Source organism: Sphaeramia orbicularis, chromosome 2, assembly GCF_902148855.1.
Source record: "Sphaeramia orbicularis chromosome 2, fSphaOr1.1, whole genome shotgun sequence".
Classification (NCBI taxonomy): domain Eukaryota; kingdom Metazoa; phylum Chordata; class Actinopteri; order Kurtiformes; family Apogonidae; genus Sphaeramia; species Sphaeramia orbicularis.
In genome coordinates, this window is record NC_043958.1 from 18,331,605 (window position 1) to 18,342,735 (window position 11,131).

At 37.9% G+C, this 11,131-nt stretch overlaps 1 long non-coding RNA gene across 1 annotated transcript in view; it reads right to left on the bottom strand.

The window, feature by feature from the left end:
• LOC115435015 (uncharacterized) overlaps positions 1–7,748 on the bottom strand; it is a 30,514-nt gene extending 22,766 nt beyond the window's left edge. The window contains exons 1-4 of the long non-coding RNA XR_003937628.1: positions 7,492–7,748; positions 6,915–7,025; positions 6,734–6,821; positions 4,787–4,854 (exon numbers count right to left, since the gene is read on the bottom strand). This is a non-coding gene — a long non-coding RNA (uncharacterized LOC115435015). The remainder of the gene's footprint in view (positions 1–4,786; positions 4,855–6,733; positions 6,822–6,914; positions 7,026–7,491) is intronic.
• Between the last annotated feature and the right edge of the window lie 3,383 nt (positions 7,749–11,131).

The window sequence follows — 11,131 nt, forward strand, 5'->3', positions numbered from 1 at the left end:
AGGTCAGGAAGGGGAAGTGAACCAGACTGAAAGTCATGTGAAGTCTGTGATACAGATAACTCACCACTACACCAGCCTAACCTACCATGTGATAGAGTCTGGTCAACACCAGCTCTGAATGGAAAGTGTCCTGACATTACTTCTGTTATGATTTGATGCTTTATAAATAAAATTGGATTTGGATTATTGAAGTGGTTCAGTGTTTTCTCCATGAACACTGATGTTCATAGTGCTGTCAGAGGTTTAATGTATTACCCGCATATATTTTTTTGTTAGTGTTTCTGTAAAGTCCTGTACCAGTTTTAGAGCACTGAGATTTTACTAGTTAGTATTAGTTGATCTGTCCACTTATAATTTTTTGGGTAACAGTCATTGCAGACTCTATCACATGGCAGGTTAGGCTGGTGTAGTGGTGAGTTGTGTAAAAGCTCAAATATTTTTTGCAGGTCTTGAACTAGCTCCCTTTCAGTGCAGGGGATGAGTGTCATACTGGTCTTAAACACTGAGCTATTTTATCAGCTACTGGTGAATTGTTTGGAACTTGTATTTATTGAGTGTTTTTTTGGACCCGAAAATGTGTAAAAAAATTAACTGTTTTCTGTGGGTCTTGAACTACCTACCATTAAGTACAAGGGATGAGTCTTGCGCTAATTTTAATCACTGAGCTATTTAGTCAACTGGTGGTAGAAAGTTGGAAGTTGTATTTATTGTGTTGGTTTCCGCTCCTCTGTTTTTGGGTGAAAAAGAAGTACCAGAGTGGGATTTGATCTCACAACCTTGGAATCTGTAGTGAAAGTGTGCTTCTTGCCTGATGCTTAGACCACTGAGCTGAATTTGAGCTTAGAAAGTTGGAGTCAATTTCCAGCTATAAGAAATGTATACAGCTGAAACCCTGAGGAGCGAGAAGGGATGGAAATTTTGAAAAAAATAGATCCCAGTGTGGGATTTGAACTCACAATCTCAGAAGTTGTAGGATTGTACAGCAGTTGTCTTATTTCTTCTCTACTGTGCCACAATTGAATTGCTGATGTGAGAGGTTTTTTTTTGGTATTTGAGGTGTGAACTTGAACTGTGAGGACAGACTCTGCTCCATCTCCAAGTAGGGTCTAGGCCTTTGGCTCAAAGAGGTCAGGAAGGGGAAGTGAACCAGACTGAAAGTCATGTGAAGTCTGTGATACAGACAACTCACCACTACACCAGCCTAACCTGCCATGTGACAGAGTCTGGTCGACACCAGCTCTGAATGGAAAGTGTCCTGACATTACTTCTGTTATGATTTGATGCTTTATAAATAAAATTGGATTTGGATTATTCCAAATCCAAAGTTCAGTGTTTTCTCCGTGAAGACTGATGTTCATAGTGCTATCAGAGGTTTAATGTATTACCTGCATATATTTTTGCAGTCTGTTTTTTGTTAGTGTTTCTGTAAAGTCCCGTACCAGTTTTAGAGCACTGACATTTTACTAGTTAGTATTAGTTGATTTTTCCACTTATTATTTTTTGGGTAACAGTCATTGCAGACTCTATCACATGGCAGGTTAGGCTGGTGTAGTGGTGAGTTGTCTGTATCACAGACTTCACATGACTTTCAGTCTGGTTCACTTCCCCTTCCTGACCTCTTTGAGCCAAAGGCCTAGACCCTACTTGGAGATGGAGCAGAGTCTGTCCTTACAGTTCAAGTTTACACCTCAAATACCAAAAAAAAACCTCTCACATCAACAAGTTGGCTGCAGCACAATGGTTAAAAAATGGAGCAACTATCACACAATCCTACAACTTCTGAGATTGTTGGTTCAAATCCCACAGCAGGATCTATGTTTTCAAAATTTCTGTCCCTTCTCGATCCTCAGGGTTTCAGCTGTATTCATTTCTTATACTTGGAAATTGACTCCAACTTCCTAACCTTGAGTTTAGCTCAGTGGTCTAAGCATCAGGCAAAACACACACTTTCACTACAGAATCCAAGGTTGTGAGATCAAGTCCCACTCAGGTACTTGCTTTTCACCCAAAAAACAGAGGAGTGGAAGCAAACACAATAAATACAACTTCCAAATATATAATAGCAGTTGACAGAATAGCTCAGTGGTTAAAACTAGTACAAGTCTCATCCCCTGCATTTGGAAGTAGTTAGTTCAAGGCCCACAGACAACACTTGAGCTTTTACATATTTTCAGGTCCAAAAAAACACACAATAAATACAAGTTCCAAACACTTCAGCAGTATCTGACAGAATAGCTCAGTGTTTAAGACCAGTATGAGACTCATCCCCTGCACTGAAAGAGAGTTGGTTCAAGACCTGCAAAGAACATTTGAGCTTTTACACAACTCACCACTACACCAGCCTAACCTGCCATGTGATAGAGTCTGCAATGACTGTTACCCAAAAAATATTAAGTGGACAAATCAACTAATACTAACTAGTAAAATCTCAGTGCTCTAAAACTGGTACAGGACTTTACAGAAACACTAACAAAAAAATATATCCAGGTAATACATTAAACCTCTGACAGCACTATGAACATCAGTGTTCATGGAGAAAACACTGAACCACTTCAATAATCCAAATCCAATTTTATTTATAAAGCATCAAATCATAACAGAAGTAATGTCAGGACACTTTCCATTCAGAGCTGGTGTCGACCAGACTCTGTCACATGGCAGGTTAGGCTGGTGTAGTGGCGAGTTATCTGTATCACAGACTTCACATGACTTTCAGTCTGGTTCACTTCCCCTTCCTGACCTCTTTGAGCCAAAGGCCTAGACCCTACTTGGAGATGGAGCAGAGCCTGTCCTCACAGTTCAAGTTTACACCTCAAATACCAAAAAAAAACCTCTCACATCAGCAATTCAGCTGTGGTACAGTGGTTAAGAAATAGGGTAACTGTCATACAATCCTATAACTTTTGAGATTGTGGGTTCAAATCCCACAGTGGGATCTATTTTTTCAAAATTTCCATCCCTTCTCACGCCTCAGGGTTTCAGCTGTATACATTTCTTATACTTGGAAATTGACTCCAACTTCCCAACCTTGAGTTTAGCTCAGTGGTCTAAGCATCAGGCAAAAGGCACACTTTCACTACAGATTCCAATGTTGTGAGATCAAGTCCCACTGAGGTACTTGCTTTTCACCCAAAAAACAGAGGAGTGGAAGCAAACACAATAAATACAACTTCCAAATATATAATAGCAGTTGACAGAATAGCTCAGGGGTTAAAACTAGTGCAAGACTCATCCCCTGCTCTCAAAGGTAGTTAGTTCAAGACCCACAGAGAACACTTGAGCTTTTACACACTTTCAGGTCAAAAAAAACACACAATAAATACAAGTTCCGAACACATCATTGGTAGCTCACAGATAGCTCAGTCAGAAGGTCAATGGCACAAACACAACTGACTACTGTGAGGCTGGCCGGTGGTTCGATTCCTGGGCTTGCTCGGTAAGGGCGTGATGAAACTAGGGACTCATAATGAGCCCTCACATGAAAACCAGGGGGGTGTAGAACGTTTTTTATTGAAAAAGACAGGAAACAGGTGAAAAAAAAACACTTCTGCACCCCCCCTTTCACACCCAAGAAATGCTATTTCTTACCCACAGGGGCAACAAATGACATAACTTGAGTCAGGGGCCAGCCGCTGTCGTCGTCAACACCTGGAAGAAAAAACACGAAAACTCAACATAACCTTCAAAAAACACACCAATAGCATTACACAGACAATTCAACTCAGTTACTTCACATTAGGAAAACTACTCAATAGCTTCAAAACACAACCAATACAAATACACTTTCAAAAAACATAAGACATATTCATGGAACCTCAAATACAAAACAAACACTAATCATTACTCTAAAACACCAGCTCCTCATCATCTCCTGCTCCATAACCCCTCCCTGACACATCTCAGGAAATGCAGAGGGGTCTAGGCCCCCTCCGCCCCTCCCTCTCCGTCCGCTCCCGATACTCAGCTCCCCCGAGTCTTGAACCTTCAACCTGCCCATGACAGGTGGCCGGACAACAGCCAAGGACCAAGCCACTGAGCCACCAAGCACCGGGGCGCTAACACCTCCTGTCTCACTGCTTTTCACACAACTGCACAGGACCACAGGCCCAACAACACATCACATCAAACAAAAACATCACATTTCCATCTCATCTGTTTCACTGGAACCAATTCACTCAGCTTTTACACAACACACATTAACACTCACAACCACACTGTACAATACATCTCACTCCTCTAAAACCCTTCCAAATAAAACATACTATTTCATCCAATTTAACTCAGACAGTGGAGAAAACATCAGGAATGCATATTTCTGGAAACCAACAGTCAACCTGGACTATGTCTGCATTAGAAACCAAATCAAACTTACAAATCTGGGAAGAACAACCATTTCACAAACTACACACCTGCTACTACTACTTCAATTCATCAAATAAACCATCTGACAAAAACAGGACAAAATGCGTCTCATCTATTTAACTGGGCCTTTATGGGACAAATTCACAGTCAGATTTTAGACAGCAGATATCTGAGTCATTAACACACACAACCAGACTGTAGAAAACCTGGATAAATCTAACTCTCACAAATACTAGAAAAAACTATTCAGTAAACAGTTGGACAAATTCATACACTCTATACTACTCACTCAAATACTCACTCAATGTCAATACTGATTCAGACCAAACAGAGCAACTTCACTCAGTAGATCAAAACCATCACACAGTTGGAGCATTCACTGACCTCAAAAAAGCTTCTCAGTAATAAAGATAAAATATCTCACCCAGCAGCATCAGTAGGTCTGTATGGTGGTCCTCCATTTCCAGGACTTCATCCTCGCAGGCAGGAAATCTACAAGTGGGACAAAAGAATTACTGACATTACATTACTTTGACAGAGAACATGTGGAATGAGAAAGACCATCTATTCTATGAAAGGTTGATGAAAAGCACAATATAACCTATAATTAGAAATAGAGGCCGGCCGATTATAGCTTATCACCCATTAATCGACATCAATCAATATGTAACTGATATATTAATTTAAGGTTTCTGTTGCGCCGACATTCTGTCACTCTATTCCTGTGTCTGTCTGCTGCACACTGCCCGAATACCTGGCACCTGGTCACACACAGACCAGCAAAGTGCATCAACACCTCTTACACTCACTCGGCTGCAGCAGAGAAGAAGAGAGAAAACGGCAAAAGAAACTGCACTTATTTTACTCCATGCTAAGCTGTGACTTTGTAAAACAAATGCTACACTTTAATGTCCCATGAGAAAAACATCCTTGCGGAAAAACGCTGTCAGGGTACTAGTTTTTTTTCACGCAAGGTTTAAAGAGCGTCTTACAGCGTTTTAACGTTGTGTAAGTTGCATCTCAGTGAAATAAACAAAGACATATGCAACTGTTAATTCTCACCATGATCATCAGACTATTATACAGCGTTTTAAAGTTGGGCAAATTATCTTTGTGAGATAAACAAAGATGCAACTGTTAATCAACATGTCCACCATTATCTAATATCAAACTATTATACGGCGTTTTAAAGTTATGTGAGTTGCATCTCAGTGAAATAAACATATGCAACTGGTAACTGCCATGCCCCCGGTAATATCAGCGTCCCACTTCACTTCATACTGTCATGCAGGATTTACCGGGGCTCATAAATTCACAAGTTAATGTCTTCATTAAAATAATTTTGAAAAGGTTCCAAGTAATGTATTTAGTTGTAATTCATGTATTGCATGTTTTGAAAGCAGCTACATTGTTACATAAAATGTAGTTTAGTCCCTTGTATTAAGTCTAATAACGTGACGCATGTTTGATTATTTCTTATTTTGTTTGTAGACAACTTTTTTTCACTTTTTAATGTTTGCTTCAGCATTTATTTTTGAGCTGTTGTTATCTGTGGCTGCAGATGGAACTTTTCATTCGCTAGTAAATATGACAAATTGATATTGATAAGATGTTTTTTGTGAATAAGCCTTTTAAAAACACATAATGTATTAGTTTACGAACACCTCACATCAGCTAAATGCAGCCACTTGTTTTTATTTTAAAACGGCCAACTATAGAATCAAATTCTATGCTAATAACCAAAATGCATTAAATGTATATATTTTCATTTCACAGGCAGAGGGGAAGGTGTGGAGCCACTTCACAAAAGACTCCACAGACTCAACATCTGCAGTGCAAGAGTTAGCCAGGGCTCCAGCACCAGCACACTACAAATTTTCTTATTTATCATTGTGTTTACCGTTTGCTTTTCTTGTATCATTGTGTTTACAGTTTGCCTTTTCTCATTTATCATTGTTTGCAGTTTGCCTTTTCTTATTTATCAGTGGGTTTGCAGTCCTTATGTTGACAGTGTTACTAATTAAAGTTCCTTCTTTTAATTTAGTAGTCTTCTGCTTCTTTATGTTGATTCATATTTTGGGTATTATAAGAATTTATGTTCCTGTGTATATCAATGCTCTTATTTCATATATTGACCAATATACTGGTTATTGGCCAACATATCATATCAGCTTTTTTTTTTTTTTTTTTGCCCCCATTATCATTTATATTGGTATCGACCCCAAAAATCCCATCTCGGTCGGGCTCTAATTATACACAGCAAACTAAACTCTTTGTTGCTTTAGTTGGTGTTGTTCTTCCAAACATTTTCCCCAAAAGTAAGATCCATATTTCACACAAAAAAGAATGCAATAAAGTCAAAATATCTCACCCAGCAGCATCAGCGCAGAGGAGGTGTTAGTATCAGTTCTGTAGGATGTTCCTCCATCTCCATCATCTCATCCACTGAGGCAGCAGAACTACAAGTGGGATAAATAACAGCGCACTGTGAACATCCTACAGAGAACATGAAGATGACATTTGCATAACAAATGAATTTAATGAACATATACCATCTAATATGAAAGTCCATACTGACACTGGAAGTGTCATTCCTTTCACAGTCCATGTGATGTGACTCATCTCCATCGCTGTCTGTGTGGTGCTGCATTCACTGACTACACCTGAATGGAAACACACACATTTCCAACTTAGACAGGAGGATTAGTTGGAGTATAGATGATTAAAAAATGACACAGTCTGATTCAACATGATTCAAACAGAGGTTACTGTATGAACAGAGTATCTGAGGACAGAGTACCTTCTCGAATATCTAACTTAATTTGATACCATATTACTGATTTGATTGTAAACAGAGACATTTTAGGACAGACGTGTGTCATTCAGCAGACACACAAAATACAATTTATGTTAGAGCAGAGATTTATTTAATATTTTAATGTAGTCGACAGCACACAGCAGACATGTTTTTATTTAAAGCTAATGCTTTAGCCACCTTAGCTTTTCTACACGTTTGGAGCTGCTCGTGAATACACGTGTGGTATGTTTGTGACTAGCTGTAGCTGTTCTGTTTTAACACTCATTATTCGCATAAAAATACCCCAAGCTGCAGGTTAAAACAAGAACTACCTCTGTTTAGGAGACGTTCACTCAAGATTTTCGCCGTTAGCTTGTAGCTTTTGTCTTGTTGGCTACTGTTGTTGTTGTTGTTGTTGTTTAGCAAGTAATTGCGCCTGCGCACAGTGAAGTCATCCTCTCGCGTTAGTTTAACGAGATGTTACGTTGGTGCGGTGCTGCCATCTGCTGGTTGTTATTTGTAACGTTAAGTGTGGGAGAGAGTTTGTGTTTCTCGTATTAAATAAATACTGAGAGACAACAAAACACAAACTACACCTGCAGATTTATTTTCTGACAGACAAAAAAAGAGATGAAAAAATATGAGATGTATATATATTTATATGGAATGACAAAGAAGAAAATGGAAAGAAGAGAATGGAAGAAAAAGAAATAAAGTCCCATCTCATCATCTGCTCAATGACTTTACAACATGAGACAATGTTGTTTGTCAGTGTTTTCTGTGTACAGACGGTAATTTGCCCATATAGTGAACACATAGGTGGTTTACAGAGGATGTTATCAGGGAGTGCAACAATTCTAGATTTTAATTTGATAAAAGAAAAATTCAGAATGGGAATTTTCTTTCATTTTGTTTTATTTTTATCAGCGATCAAAATTAATATATTATGAACAAAACACAATATAAGAAGTGTGTATTTTGACAAGTAAAAATAGGAGGCATCAACCCAGTAGTTCAGAATTCCCAACGCTTTTATTGTGTTACTTTTATTTGGTAGAAACAACTTCACACAGCAAGTTGAGATTTGCGCCATCTCGTGGACAAACTCATGAACTACACTATTGCAGGTTCGCTCCAAGAATCACATCACATGAGATGCATGCGTGATAAAACAAAGTACAGGAATCCCACAGAAAAAAAAAGAGGTGTAAAGTAAAGGAGGAGGAGGAAAATAATCCTGTTGTTGATGTGAAATACTAGTAATATATCACTAGTAATGAAACACTAGTAATATCTAATGTTCCCCACTAGATGGCACTATATACAAATGGACATGAATGAATCAAAAACATAAATTAAAAAGCAAATTGGACTGTGAACAGATAAAAATAAAGATGAAAATAAAGGCGGTGAACAATTAAAATAAAAAAATATTGTGGGAATAAACAGAGGCTTATGTGTTAAAAAAAAATCACAAAGGTATAGATGTAAACACTGGGAAAATATACTGATGCCACAATTAGTAAATCATAGTTAACACACAATCACTCATATTAAAAAAAAATAATTTGTAGGTTCACATAGGAACTTTGATTCTAACTTTGATAATAGTGTTTGAAGAGTTTTTCAGTGAAGTGTCGCTACTGGAAACTTCTCCAGCTGAAGCCACTGTTCCTCAGATTCTCTTTCAGTGTTGTGATTTCTCCATTCAGATGCTGAAAAGACAAATTAAATGAAGTTAGATTCCTTTACTTTCCTTTAGTTTGGTGCCTCCCCTCAAATCCACCATTTCTAAAACTAAATCATACTGCAGCTTTGTGACCATTTTCCTCCAAATGTTGCAACTAATCACTTCGTGTCCCACTTGGTTGTGTTAAATTACCCAGGTATACCTTTAGTGCTGCAGAAAATATTGCCTGACTTTTACAATGCCCCTGTGTCATGTGAATCCAGGTGTGTGTCGGTTAGAAATATGTGCACTGAAGACTGGAAAAAAAAAAAAAAAAAATGTACTTGTGAAATATATGATATGGTGTTCATGTGGTAATCTATAGGGAAAGCATTTTCACTAGTTTCTGGTTTTAGTTGATATTGTTGGGTTGATTGCTGGTCAAACTAGGTTTTTTGGTTCTGATTCCAAGTTTTCAGGTCAGTCATATTTCTTTCCAGTTTTCCTCATCTCCTTGCTGCTTATTTTCTGTTTTTTTTTTAGGGTTTCTAATTGCCTTTCGCTGAAACTGCCGTGAGCTGCAAATCCTACTTCTTATATCCACACTTCAAACTGTTCATTGCTCTCTCTGGCATAATTTGCTCTCACAAAATCAACATTTGGTGAAACATAAACAGTGTTTCAAACCTCTCTCTCATCTACTTTCTGGCGTTTAGTCTCCTGCGCTACCCACGCTTGCAGTCCACAGACAGCCCACGGCTCTGCTGGGAGGATGTCACTTCTGAGGCAGCCCACTTCCCCTTCTTGCTTGATCTTTCCTGAAACCAAAAAGCGATGAGAAGGTTTTTAAAATCACAATGGCACTCTCAAAATGGTTGTGGAAATTCTGTAAATAACATAAATGCCATAAAAATATCAAGAAAGGCAGTCTTCCACATATGGTTGCTGTCAGGTGGAAACCTCTTATATCCAAAATGGTTATTTTTCAGTACATCTCCATATCGTCATAAACTGGAAAATGATGTATATTCTAATGGAAGCTGTTTTCAACACTTTTCATTTGTTAAATATTTCTAAAACTGTCAGGCCAGTGTGAAGACTGACCAATAGAATCATTTTATGACAACAACAAAATGACGAAAAATGGACTTACAAGGTTTCCACCCGACAGCAACAATATGCATGAGTAAGATGAACATAAAACACCACAGGATTCACAGAACAATGGCTTGACCTGGAACCATGACCAGTAATAATAATGAAATTTGAATGCATGACACATCATGAGGAAAAGTGTCAATGACAAACTCAAATGCCATAACTGATTCACATGAAAAATGACACTTTTCCGTTCAAATATGTCTACAGGAAGCAGTGCAGGTGGAATCTACCTGGTTACAACCACCAGAGGTCGTAAAAGACCTGCCCCCTACTACACACAGTCTTTGCAAAAGAATATTTTATCGTGTCATTCAAAACAGTCTTTCTTAAGTGATTTACCACTATTTATTGTAATATTATCTTCTGTATTTTGCTTTTTAAACCAAACCCCCCATCCCCACCCCAAAAAAAAAAAAACAAAAAAAAAAAACGCAAAACACAGAAGATAGCATTACAATAAATAGTGGTAAATCACTTCAGAATGGTTAAATAGAGAGAAAATATCATTTGGGAACTGCCACAAAAGTAGGACTAGGTCTTTATGGATTCTATGAAGCAATGCAATGGGCTGAGAATTCAAAGGCAACGTGTAACCTAAAGAAATATAGAAATAATAATACTTAAAATGATAAGCTCAAAGACCAAAACCATCTACTGATCTAAATAATAATAATTTAATAATTCAGCTAAAATGCACTTTTCTTTGGAATCAAATGGGCTGTTTTTTGGAAGTTCAGAGACTCTGTAGTGAACATTGAAACATCATCATACAACCACTTTTCTTCACTGCATTCTGTTTTATAATGTTCCAACTTCACTGGAATTTAGGGTGTGTGTACAGTACAGGCCAAAAGTTTGGACACACCTTCTCATTCTTTGCATTTTCTTTATTTTCATGACTATTTACATTGTAGATTCTCACTGAAGGCATCAAAACTATGAATGAACACATGTGGAATTATGTACTTAACAAAAAAGTGTGAAATAACTGAAAACATCTCTTATATTCTAGTTTCTTCAAAGTAGCCACCCTTAGCTCTGATGTCTGTTTTGCACACTCTTGGCATTCTCTTGATGAGCTTCAAGAGGTAGTCACCTGAAATGGTTTCCTAACAGTCTTGAAGAAGTTCCCAGAGATGCTT